Genomic DNA, 13,361 nt, shown 5'->3' on the forward strand with positions numbered 1-13,361 from the left:
CATATGGGAAACCATTATTACAAATAGTAAACAAGATGTTGAAAGATTAAGGTCACCCCTAAAGATGACTTGTCACCTCGGTCATCCATATTGTTTGCCATGCATGTCTCCTCCATACTCTTTGCTATGCATGTCTCCTCTTTTATCTTAATGAAGTCAACTTGTTTTATATTATGTTTATTTCATCTCAATTTAGTGTTTTGGCAACTTTTTTTCACCCCTAGTGGATATTTTGTAATATGTTTTAATAAATTCATAGCTTCTAGGTTTTCGATTTTGGGACTTTATACTTAGGACATTTGCATAGCATAACCAACCTTTTGTATATAATTCCTTCTACATATTTTATTGTATTAATAGTTAAATGAAGCATTTATCTCAATGTAATATCAAATGTTTTTTCACATTTGTTTATGTCCTCAAATGGATAAGTGTAAAAAATTTGGGAAGACAAAGAAACACAAAGGGGAAGTTGATTCATTGTGACACGAAGCCCTAGAACATTATAAGAAGGTCCTTTACTAACCCTTACTTAACGAAGTTGTGTTTTAATATATTTACCCATATCATTTCAACAACTTGAGAGGAATAATGAAAAAACATTATTACAAACAACATAGATTATTGCTTTAATTTGTTGGGCTTTCACACATGGTTCCTTCTCAAGCTATCCATCCATGCCGGTACACAACAAATGAGTTAGATATTTGTTTTTGATAAAATGCACAACCAAACCTTGGAATGTGTGATTAGGTTGCAACATCAAAATTACATGATTAAGTCATCACTGCTCTGCCAAATTTTCACGATGATTCGTGTCAAAACCACCCACGATGGTGTACATCCCATGCTGCACCCATAATACAATGGTTGAAACTATGTAACCATACTTAGGAAAAAAGTAAAATATATTAAGGTGAAATTTTGTAATACCTACTCCAGTTATCCCTAGTTTATGGTTAACATTGTTGGTCTATCGTTGCTTTATGTGGTGGTTTTTTTCACGGTAATAATTAATATTTTTATCAAAATGGTTGCAACTAAAGCATATAGTCTATGGTTACAAAATTGGAGGCATGCATGTAATCATTACCCTCGAGTCTTCCATTACATAGGTTCAATTAAAAAAATTATTCGTCCACAAACAACCATGAGCCTATTACTTACCATATTGTCTTAATAAAAAGACAAAATACTAAGCATAAAGTGAGCCTAGAACTTAGATACACTATTGATCTTGATTCTATATATCTCATTGCCATGGCGCTAGAGGCAATTGAATGGTCTAGGGAGGCTCCAATGGCATGCATAGCGTGAATTATGATGTTGTCAACCATTATGCGAGGATGAGGAAGAATCCACACTATAAGTGTTTATATTATTAGGCAAAGGAGACACCATAATAATAGGGGAGGTGAGTGGATCATTATGTATCTTACCAAACGCATAAACACAATAGTGGAGGCCATTTCCACTTCCTTCTCTATATAGATAGCCATGAAGGCTCAAGACTCTACTTCCCACTCTCTTGACTAAGTATATGCTCTTTGGTTCAATAGCACATCAATCCATTATCTTGTTATTTTTGTTAAGTTGGTGCTTGAATCTTTTTTTCCAATGATCCCATTACAACTTCATGTAGGTTACATTCCATTTGTTTTGCCACATCTCTCTCATACTATTTAAACCCTTTATGTAGGTCCTTCAAATCACAGATGATACAACATGGTTGCAATAGTGACAATGCACCATGTATGGACAAATGTAGTGATTGAAGATGCCCCATATCAAGATGAATAGAGTTGCTTGAGCTTCCTAGCTCTTCCCCAATCAGTAAATAATACCTTTTTCTTCCATCTTTGACTTAATTTAATCCTTTAAAATACAAAACCATCCCAAGGATTTAATTGTAAAATAAGAATAATAAGTGATTTAAAAATCAAATTTCCATATGTTAGTTCATGGAATTTTAGATGTGCATAGAGAGGTAAATTGGAAAGCCTTCCTCACAAGCTCATAAATAGAAAGGTGGAGAAAGTGTTGGATATGGAATTACAACTCACAAGCTCATAAATAGAAAGGTGGAGAAAGTGTTGGATATGGAATTACAAATACAACGAAGTTTGAAACTTTATTGGTTTAGCATTCATTTTGGGATTAGATAATTTGATAATGAAAACTTGTGGGTTTATGATTAAGTAAAAATTATGAATAGATGAATTGTTGGTGTATGATTAAGTAAAAACTATAAATAAATGAAGTGTTGGTTTATGATTAAGTAAAAGTAAAAGTTATAGATAATTTTTTTGTCAATTATCTTTTATTAATTATAGTGAATTGGTAATTTATCTTTTATTAATTATAGTGAATTGGTAATTTGTTGAAGTAATTTAAATAAAATTTAGCTTCAAATCTATTTATTGTCAATGTAACATCAAAAATATATTCAACAACCCATAACCAAAATATATCAATAATTTATGACATTCATCTCAAAATCACTTACTCTTTAAACTATATCAAAATAAACTAACATATCAACTTTTTTTAATAAAAATTGAAACCATGTGAAAAATAGCAAATTATTATCGAAACAGCTTCATCTAAACCAACAAAACTTTCAACTATCCGAAATTTAGATATTCATGTTAAGGGTTAGGTATGATTGACTTGTAACTCAATATGATATAGTTCCAAGGAGGGTCGAGTATTCTTAATTTCAGTGCTGCGACTTATAAATCAATATCATATACTTTTATAACAATTTGTACGTAACTAAAACTTTTATTGACTAGAATACATTGACAAAATCTTACAGCAACGTCGCTTTGGCCGAGTGGTTAAGGCGTGTGCCTGCTAAGTACATGGGGTTTCCCCGCGAGAGTTCGAATCTCTCAGGCGACGTTTGTGGCTTTTAAACTGGTCAAATCACCCTCTCATTTTGCCTGTCTCTTCACATCTATTTAAAGTGGGCAGATCACCCTCTGAGAGGGAATGGGCGTGTCTCTCCATAATTTTTTTCCAATTAAACGGTTAGCATAACTGCAGGGTTGGAGTTTCAGTACAGACCCAACCGTTGACAGTTTCACTTCTCCCCGTCTATACAATTAAAAAAAATTAAGATTTTATAAAATTTTAAACTAGGCAAATCTTGACAGGCAATTTGTCTGTCCCTTCACAATTTCAAAAAAAAAATTGAACTCTTCACAATTTCACAAAAAAGAATTGAAAATTTTGTAAAATTTTAAACCAGGCAAATCACCCTGTGACGGTAATTTGCTATCAAATTCCATTTTGTCTGTACCTTCACAATTTCAAAGAAAAATTTTGAAAATTTTGTAAAATTTTAAACCAGGCAAATCACCCTGTAATGGCCAATTGGCTATCAAATTCCATCCCTGAACATAAGTACCTTCCTGGCTATAAACCTTAGCCCCGAGTTCGAATCCGGGCAGACACACTGTATTTTTAGTTACGGTGAGCATCAGTACCTTCCTGGCTATAAACCCTAGACTCGGGTTCGACTCCGGGCAGACACAAATCTCAATTGAACGTTTAGGATCATTTCTAAAATTTCTGGAAAAAAAATTCAATAAAATGGTGAGGATAATTGCCTTCCAAAGAATAGACCCTGCCAGATTTAGGCTAAACCAACGATTACGGACAGTGATTATTATAACCAATCAGGACCCGCGATAGACCCGGATTCGAGTCCCGGCAGACGCAAATCTCAATAGAATGTTTAAGATCATAATCTATGTATTTTTGGAAAAGTTTAAAGGACATAATAATAATTTGTTAGAATATTTTTTTAATTCTTTTTTAAGAGACTTGTTTTAAACTTAAACGTGTGTATGTTCTGAGATTGGAAAAGTAAAAAATTGCCCGTGAGACGAACTAAAGAATATGAGGAAAGTAAGATGCTATGTATTTGGAAGCCCTTCACTGGTCACTTGGTATCAATTAACACTATCCCATAGGTATACTCATTTGCCACTAGTTTACAGTTATATTTACTAATTCACAATATTTATTAAAATAATGTAGTTTATTATCTTATTAATTTATAATATTTATTAAAACACGTGTTATTTTTTTTCAAGTAAAAAAAAACGTAATTGTATTTATATCAGAAATATAAATATAACATTATACCAGTACAACTGTTCCTCATATATATGAGACTATACATAGGAATGGAGAAATTAACACCAAAATGAGCTCCAGCCAAAACTGGAAAGCATCAAAACAGAGCATGCCAAGAGAACAAAAAACTAACAACCATTAAAGGCCAGAGTCTAAAATGGTCTCACTGATCATAGAGAAGACTAAAATTAACCACTGAGAAACAAAAAGAATCATTACAATCTGCTCCCCGCCAACAAGAAAGCCAGATTGCAGACATCAAGCTTGGAGAACCTGTGTTCACTGGAAATAGCAACATTAGAGGATGACAAACTTCAGCATCCGGAGAGAATCATCTGAACTTAATCGAAAACAAAACCAAAAATTGATGAAAGATCCAGAACCGAAGCAAAAGCAAGGTTAGAAATCGGGAGGAAAGAAGTCCTAGATGGAGAAAATATTGCCCTCATAGGAAACCTACATAAACCATAAGCCTGGAGCTGCCTGTAGACCCCTTTTTGATAAATCATATGCGCGCTAGTTAAGGTCCCTTTTGATGTGATGAATGGAAACTCCCTTGGATCTGTTCCATAAATATTTGATCCTGTCAATCCATCCAATGAGCTGCGGCTTCCTAATGATATTCTTACCAAGAACACCATCAACCATGACCTTTGAGTCACCAAAAATGGAAACATCCTGGAGATTGATAAAGAGGCAGAAATGAAGAAGGCCAGCAAGGGCCATCGCTTCCGCCTTGCTGTTTGATCCTCTCCCCCCGTTCCAGTAAATGAGAAAATGACAATTTTCATTTACCGAGATTGAGACCCCACAGCCACATTGACCACCCTCTTCAGCCCCGTCGAAAAAGGCCCTCGGCGTAGGAGACAGTTTTTGCTAAACCTCATTTCCTTTCTGTACCGGTTCCTTGGATAGGAACTGCGAAATCGACTCATAAATGGAAATGATGATGGAGATGATCTCCAGAAAATGGGAGGCCTTACTGTTGAAAATAAACTTATTGCGGCACTTCCAGATACACCATACAGTAATAATGAAGATTGATCTCCATGATTTTTTTTGAAGACTGCTCCATAAAGAAGCATCTGAAATAGAGGCTTGAGACATAAGCTAGATACCATGGGATTCCTCCAGAGTCCTCCAAAGAAGACGAGTTTTCTTGCAATCTAGAAAGAGGTGGAAGTTGGTTTCTTCTTCTGACCAGCAGATGGGACAAACACCAGGACCCTGCCATCCGCGTTTTCTTAAATTTTCCCAAGAGAGATTTCTATTGTGGAAGGACAACCAGGAGAAAAGGATCATTTTAGAGGGACATCCCGATTTCCAGAGGATGGGCGGGAAAGTAGGCTTAAGGAGAGAAGGCTTAAGCCTAATCAGGTCTCTATAAACATCTTTTACCTGTACAACAGACAAAACTTTCGAACTTCTCCAAATGAGACCATCCTGATTCTCTGTGCGAAAGATTCCATAGTTCCTAAGATAGATTCTGATTTGATCCCACTGAAAAGCTATGTCTGTCGGCATCCCCATACAAACAGCTTCCTTCCAAAGAGGAATCGGGCCTTGCCAGCCTGCAATTAGACTCTCCCAATAAAACAATCCTTTCCTATGGAGAAAATTTAGAAATGAATCTTGAAACTCAATCACTTCAGCACCACTCATGAAACGGTCTTTTCCAATGAGTATATTTTTACCTGTTTGGAAGTGCCAATATAAATTTTCCAGAAAAAATTTGCCAATCTTTCAGAGGCTTAGCCAAACAGGAGACCCCTTAGAAGAGCCTAAATTTTTCTTTCTGAGCCAAAATGCCAGATCCTTTCTTCTTAGATATTTGTTCCGAATTCCTCTCCACAGAGTTTTACAAAGTAAATGCCTCTCCACAGAGTTTTACAAATTAAAGCCCTTCCAAAAGATTTCAAGTCTAAAAGCCCCCATCCGCCGCAGCTCTTCAGTTGAGAAATATTGGATAGAGTTGAGAGATGAAATTTCTTTTTACCCACTTGACCTCCCCATATGAAATTCGCCGTAAGCTTGTTCATTGCCATAATTATGCTTGCTGGGATGAAGAATAAATGAGCCCAGTATACAACCATCTGATTTAAAACCGATTGGGCGAGGATCACTCTTCCTGCAAGAGAGAGGTACCTGTATTGCTAGGCGGAAATCTTCTTGTAATACCTGTCTAATATCCATCCCCAGTCTGCCTTTTTGTAACCAACGACTTTTAACTGAAAGCCCAAATATTTTAATCCTAGACTGATAGATTGGGCTTTGATTCCAAACAGATCTGATAACCATTCAATCTCATCTTGGCACGAATCATTATGGAAAAAGACAGACTTTTCGTAATTTATTTGAAGGCCTGTTGCCCTTTGAAAATTTTTTAAAATCTCATAGTAACATAACCATGTAAGTCTGCACAACATTCCGAACATTATAATGTCATCAACAAAAAGATTATGGGAAATCGAAATGCTCTTGCAAATTTTAAGCGGAAAACATCTGGATTCCTCTACAACCTTATTGATATGAAGGCTGAGAGTATTCATTGCCAGAATGAATAAAAGTGGTGATAAGGGGCATCCTTGATGGAGACCTCTGGAGGCAGAGAACAAAGGAGAGGGAATCCCATTTATGATCACCGAAAAATTCACAAACTCAACACATGCCATTATCCAGTTTGTCATACCAGCTTTTAAGCCAATCTTTGCCAATAAGCACCTTAGGAATCCCCAATCGAGGCAGTCGTATGCCTTTTGGAGGTCAATCTTAAGAATGACTGCATCTCTTTTTCTTGCCTGAATAGCAAATAATCCTTCCTAAGTACTTGCCACTGCATCCTGTATGTTCCTCCCTTTAAGAAAAGCATGCTGCTCTAATGATAAGTGTTTGGATAATGTTCCTTTTATTCTCTCTGCAATTATTTTTGCAATAATTTTGTAAGTAATATTGCACAGGGAGATCAGCCGGAAGTCCATAAAAGACTCTGCTTCATCTTTCTTCGGGATGAGTGTTATGTTGGTGGAAGCAACCTTTGTATTGATACTGCCCGCCATTCTTGAACCCTCTATCATCCTTAACAAATCCCCTTTGAAAATGTCGAAAATGAGTAAAAAACTCAATTGTCCAGCCATCCGGCCCTAGACATTTATCTCTTTTAAATGATTTCATAATCCCAAGCAGCTCTTCCTCAGAGATTTGTTGAAAAATTTTATGATTAGTTTCCTCATCAAACATCTTTGGAAAAACTTCAATGCCCCATAGAATATCCCGAAACCTACATTCTTAAGATCTTTGGTACTGTTTACCAAAAAAACTCACTGCCTCATTTGATATATCCTGCTGGGAATAAATGAACTGACCACTTCCATCTCTTATCTTCCATATGGAATTTTTTTCACGCCTGGCATTTGCAAAGTTGTGAAAGAACTTTGTATTCTTATCCCCTTCTTTTATCCATATCGCTCTACTTTTCAAACACCAAAAAGATTCCTCTTGCTCTAGAATTTTTATTTTCTTTTTTTGCAACTCCTTTATAATACATCTCGTCTCAAGAGATAAATGATGAGTAGCCATCGCCTCCGACGCCATGTCTAAAGCCCTTTGAATGCTCCTGAGCTCTTTTCTGTTGGCTTTCCTTTTCTCATATTGCCATTTTTTCACCACCTTCCGCATATAAACCATTTTGTCCCTAAATGTCATCAAGAGCGTGGAAGGACTATTATTTGCCAGCTCATTCCATGTTTTTTTGATGAGGTCATTAAAGCCTGGATCCTCCAGAAAAGAGCTATTAAACTTGAATGAGTATCCTTTCCTGAAACGTTTTTCCTTCCAGCCTAAAATGATTGGCCTATGATCTGAAATGAAGATGTTTTCAATTGATGAGAATGGCATACCCATACAATCAATCACACTAGCATGAATAAGGAACCTGTCCAGCCTTTTAGCAACATAAGCTTCCTCAATTCTGCCATTTTCCCATGTCGGGATCATTCGAGGAGGGAGGATGTCAACAAAATTTCTCTTAAGTAATTCATTTTTAATCCTTTCGGCAAGAGGATCCTTCTTCCTTTTACTGCCCCATATCTCGTCCATGCTTAAAGTGAGGTTTAAATCCCCTGCAATCAATAAATTTTCCACATCAAAAATTTCAGAATCCAAAATATTCTCCCAGAATAGCATTCTGTTCTTGTAGGGGGCATATATATTGAGGATATTAATAGGAAAATTGTGTCCTCTCATTTTTGCCGAGATCAGAATTCCTGCCAAGCATCTATATGTTTTTGCCTTGATCCAGGATGGATCCCATAAGACTACTAACCCTCCCGAGAGACCAGTCGCTTCGATGGCAGAGATGTGCCATGAAGGAAACATCTTCCTGAAGTAAGAAATAGCAACAGAGGAATCATGCATTGTTTCCTGTATTAGAATAATTTTGGGACTTACTGAATGGAAGAAATTTTTTAGGGCCAAAAACTTGGGTCCTGCCCCCAAGCCTCTTATATTCATGGAGATGGCAAAATTCATATTGGAGATTTTCCGGCCTTGCTTGCTCTAAGAGGCCTGTCTTCAGTCATGTCTATGATTGGGACTTCTACAAGAGATAAATTTCGGACCCCTCTGCCCTCACCTCTCCCCCTGAAGTGCCTGCTCCCCCCTTTTGTTTTCCTCCTCACCGTGATATTTCTAGCCGACTTCGGACTAATTTGAGGGGACAATTGAGATTGGGGTTTATGAATTGTAAGCGCCCTGAGCTGAAGCGATTTTTTATTTAGCAGGAAATCCAAATCGCTGCCTACCGAATTCGAGGGCGAAGATGTAGGCGAGTTTGCAGGTGTAGGAGTAACCATATTCTCTTTTCCTCTTTCTATTGAAAATTTTTTATTATTTGGAGAAGGAGTCGAGGATTGGATGAACTGACTTTCATTACTGGTCACTTTAAGAGGATGCGGAATCGGGCGCGGGCATGGGATCTCATGATCCGAGGCGGGCTCCAAAGGAGGCATAGAAGGGGATATAGGCTCCGGGATATTTGTATTAAAAGGAGTGACGTGGTCCGAGGCTGGCTCCAAAGGGGGCATGGATGGGGATATAGGCTCGCGGGGAGCATTTGAATCATCTGGAAGAGATGGGAGCCGATGGTCTTTGGCAGAGAGATCCGGGTGGACTTCTGATCCTGAGAGAGACAAGTTCTTTGAGAATGAAGATCGCTCTGACTCCCTGCAAGGAGATGTGACTTTGTAAGGCTTTGCTACAAAGCGATGATGGCTGTGCTGTTTTCGGCTATTTGACAGGCGTCTTGGACAATTCTTTATTAGATGCCCAGTGCGGTGGCAAGCTGTACATCTAAAGGGAATCCCCCAAAAATCGAGCCTTTGCCTGATTTTTGAATCCCTCCACTGAATGTCTATATGAGCCGGGAACCCTCCTCTGAATGGTTTGTCTATTAATATCCATGCTACTCGTTTGTCTTTCTCACCTAAAACCCAAGGATCCACATATACACATCTTCCGATTGCATTGCCAATTTCAGCTAGAGTTTCCTTTGACCACAATTCTAATGGTAATCCGGGAAGCTTGACCCAAATTAAGTTATTAGATGGAATGTTTTTCAATGGATTATAGCCCATATACCATCTGTGTAAAGCCAAGAAGCTTCTTTTGTAAACCCATTGATGTTTTAGAATGATTTCCAGGTCATTTGAGTTTAGAAAGTGAAAGCAGTACCATTCTTTTAGTAACCTGGCTATAATTGGAACATATCCAATTAACGGCTTCCATTGCTGCTCAAGCCAGCACCTCATCTTCGAGTCATCTAGTTCCGGGAAATGCCATCTCCCGACTAAGGCCTTAGTTTGGAGACTTTCAATACGATCTGTCAGATGACTATTTTCTATTCTGATAGCAGCGGGAGGGGGAATAGTCTTAACAGGTTTATTATTTCCCTTAAGACAGTCCTCTTGCCAGGTCTTTTGGGAGAAGTCATTTCTGGGCTGACGGATAGGTCTATAAGGGTTATCTTTTAACAGACCTTTCTTCTCATTTTGTGGGACCGAGGGGTGAATCAACATCTCCTCCAGCGTGGATTGCCACTCACTATCCACTTTGGCAAACTTATGTGTTGATTCCGCCTGTATAGTTGCTTGAATCATCACCTCCAGATCAGAAGTGTCAGTCATTCTTTATTCCTCCACCTACTTCTGAAAACGAGGGGATCACGAAAAATCCAGGGAAGATATGGCCCAGGGTGGACTGACAGGAAATGACAGATGGGGTTGAACAAAAATCCCAGAGAGAAAACCTTGATCTTCGAAATTCTAGCTACAGTACTGACCCGTGAAGCCTCGGGATCAGGATACCCCTAATTTGAACTTTAAGGAAATTAATTATAAGTCCCTCGATCGGATTTCCTATTAAGAGGATGGTCTATGTCATTGACAGGATTCTAACAGCAATAAGGAATTTTTGAATTATGACGGCTTGGCTTAAATTAGATATCTGATCTGTCCCCGCAGAAATTTCGAAAAACCAGAGAAAGTACTAATCTTTCCTTTGCCCGAAATTCTTAGTCAGAGAAGGATTTAAGACTTTTACTTTTGAAGGCAAAAGCCAGCAACTCGGAAAAAAAACCGACCTGGAAAATTCCATGGTGTTACACTAAAATTTGTCACCATGACTATTTGCAGTCAGTATGGCTCCATCAATAACCATACTGTCCTCCTTGGCAAGTCTTATACCTCTGCTCCTCATGTCAAACTCCAAAAAAGAGAGAAAGCCTTTAAAAAATCAATATAACTCTGGTTCCGCACTTTCTCTTACTCTTACCTGCGTGCCCGCACCTCAAGTACATAATACCTGCGTACTTGTACGCTATGTCTGTAAAGGGGTGGGTGTGTACCCCTGTAAAAGTCAAAAGGCGCAAGTTTTACTTCAAAAAACTTACTTGCGGTCGATTCTAGAGCATTCTAGAAGATGGTTTGACGTGGATTGAGTGCCTCCAGATGGTTCATGCATCCCAATGAAAGAGGAACTTATCCCATGAAGAGGGGAGCTATCCATTTGAAAGAGGGGCTTATCACATTGATGGTGGACCTGTTTAACTTCCTCCAAAGCATTATAAATACAGGCATTGGGCTAGAGGCAAGAGAGGTTGAAAGCTGAACATTCCTAAGGGTAGATGCTGCTGAAATTAGGACTCCCTTATAGAGCTTGAGAGGAGAGATCACATTCATTTCTTAGCTTCATTTGGAAGTGGGTGAGCTGATCAAAGTAGAGGAGAACTCTTGCTGGACCTTGGGAGGGACCTGCACAACACCAAGGCATTGGTTGTAAGGTTTCTTTTGTTTCCAATTAATACAACTAAGTTCATTTTTCTCAACAAGTTGTTATATATAATTTGTTTCATAAACTCCTTGGTCTTTATGATGAATATGTTTTATTATATGAGTTATTCAGGTGCTATGTAATCGTTTGCTTGTTTGTGTATGCAGGCTTCAAGGAGAGGAGCTCATCTGGATCGAAGAGGCTTGACTGCTACAAACATCGTTGGACTAAAGGTAAGCCTTAAACACCTGGTTGCTTTTATTTTAAATGCATATTTAGGGAAAGATAGTGCTTGATTGTTTTGTTTGTCACTAGAAAAGCCTTAGTTTCTAGGGAGGTCGGTTTTGTCCGCAAAATTGACTCTTTCCGCATGACACATGGGGATTCAGGCAAGAGTGCGAAAGGGCCTAAGTTGCAGGGATCAGAAGGATTCAGCTAGCTGAGACTTTCAGGATGATTCCTCTGGGCAGACAATACAGCAACAGACTAATTGACAGACACACCACCAGTGGCCAATCTTAAACCGAAAGTCCGAGCAAGGTTTTGAGACGACGAAATATTTCTGAGGCTTGAGTAACGATACCCATGATCGTCTCGCTTCCACAGACATGGAAAAAACTACAGACTTTCTGTAATCCTTGAGGCAAAAACAGGACAAACTACTCTACATCCATTCTTTAACTTCCTTTCTTCTAAAATCAGAATAACAACTCCAAGCTTTCATAGACCCATAGAAACTTAACTAAAAACTTAACGAAATTCAGCTGCTAATTACCATTCTTTAAAAATTCCTTTTTAACTAAAAAAGCATATGAACATCATAGCATAGAGGTACTGACCTGGAGCCGCAGGCGAGCTGAGCGGAAAGTGCAGGAGCAAGCTGCAGGCTTGAGCCATAACCCAAGAAACTTCTCCCGCACAGAGCCGAAAAAGAGATTCAGAACGATAATCGTCCTACCATACTTGATAGTGAGCCATAACCAAAGAAACTTCTCCCACACAGAGCCGTAAAAGAGATTTTGGAAGGAGACAGCGAAGGCTATAGAAAAACGAAACTGAAGATGTTCAGGAAACAGAGACACCTAAGGGACAGGATAGAGCATGCCTTGCCGCGCAGATAAGAACGACGATAATCATACCATCCTTTTGTTTGAGCCTAACAACGGACTTGGAATATGACAGGGGAAGTTGAAAAGTCTAAAAATGGCGGATTTCAGAGGAGCTGAGGGTCCTCAGGCTCTGAAGAGTTAATCTACCCATGACAAGGAGGGCTAAAACGCATAAAGCTTATAGAGATTCTGACCATCGAAAAAACATTCCTCATGCCACCCTTGAGTATTTAGAGCAGGATAGCATGCATTTCCGTAAGCCAAGTGTCGAAACGACCTATTCTACGAGTCTTGAGAGTCGCATGCAAACTCCGCAAAAGGCTAGCAAGCATTGGCTACAGCTCCACCAGTCTCCCTCCTTCTTGCGCTTTGGTTGGCTGCAGCTTCATCAGACTTTCTCCTTTGGCCACACGTCCCTGCACTCCACCGCTCAGCTGCCGCGTCCTACCAGGTAGCCTTCAAGGATCTCCATATTAAAACACGTGTTATATAGTAGCTTGTACTTGCAATTTAGTTTAAATATTGCTAAATGAAACAAAAAAATAATAAAAGCAAAAATTTGATCACAAAAATAAAACAACTAGTAAAATATTATATTGTTGAATGTCATTACCAAAAATTAAGATGATTCACTGATATTGTTTATATTAAAATACATATATTTATATGTGTTATATATATATATATATATATATATATATATATATATATATATATATATATATATATATATATATATATATATATATATATTATTGTCTATAATTAAATTTATTAAAATAT

At 38.1% G+C, this 13,361-nt stretch overlaps 1 non-coding gene across 1 annotated transcript; it reads left to right on the forward strand.

The window, feature by feature from the left end:
* The first annotated feature begins 2,822 nt into the window (after positions 1-2,822).
* On the forward strand, positions 2,823-2,904 carry TRNAS-GCU (transfer RNA serine (anticodon GCU)). Its single transcript has one exon. It is a non-coding gene; the product is annotated as a tRNA-Ser (tRNA).
* The last annotated feature ends 10,457 nt before the right edge of the window (positions 2,905-13,361 follow it).

Source organism: Pinus tabuliformis, chromosome 3_2, assembly GCF_031772625.1.
Source record: "Pinus tabuliformis cultivar Carrire ecotype Pingquan chromosome 3_2, CPIR1, whole genome shotgun sequence".
Classification (NCBI taxonomy): Eukaryota; Viridiplantae; Streptophyta; class Pinopsida; order Pinales; family Pinaceae; genus Pinus; species Pinus tabuliformis.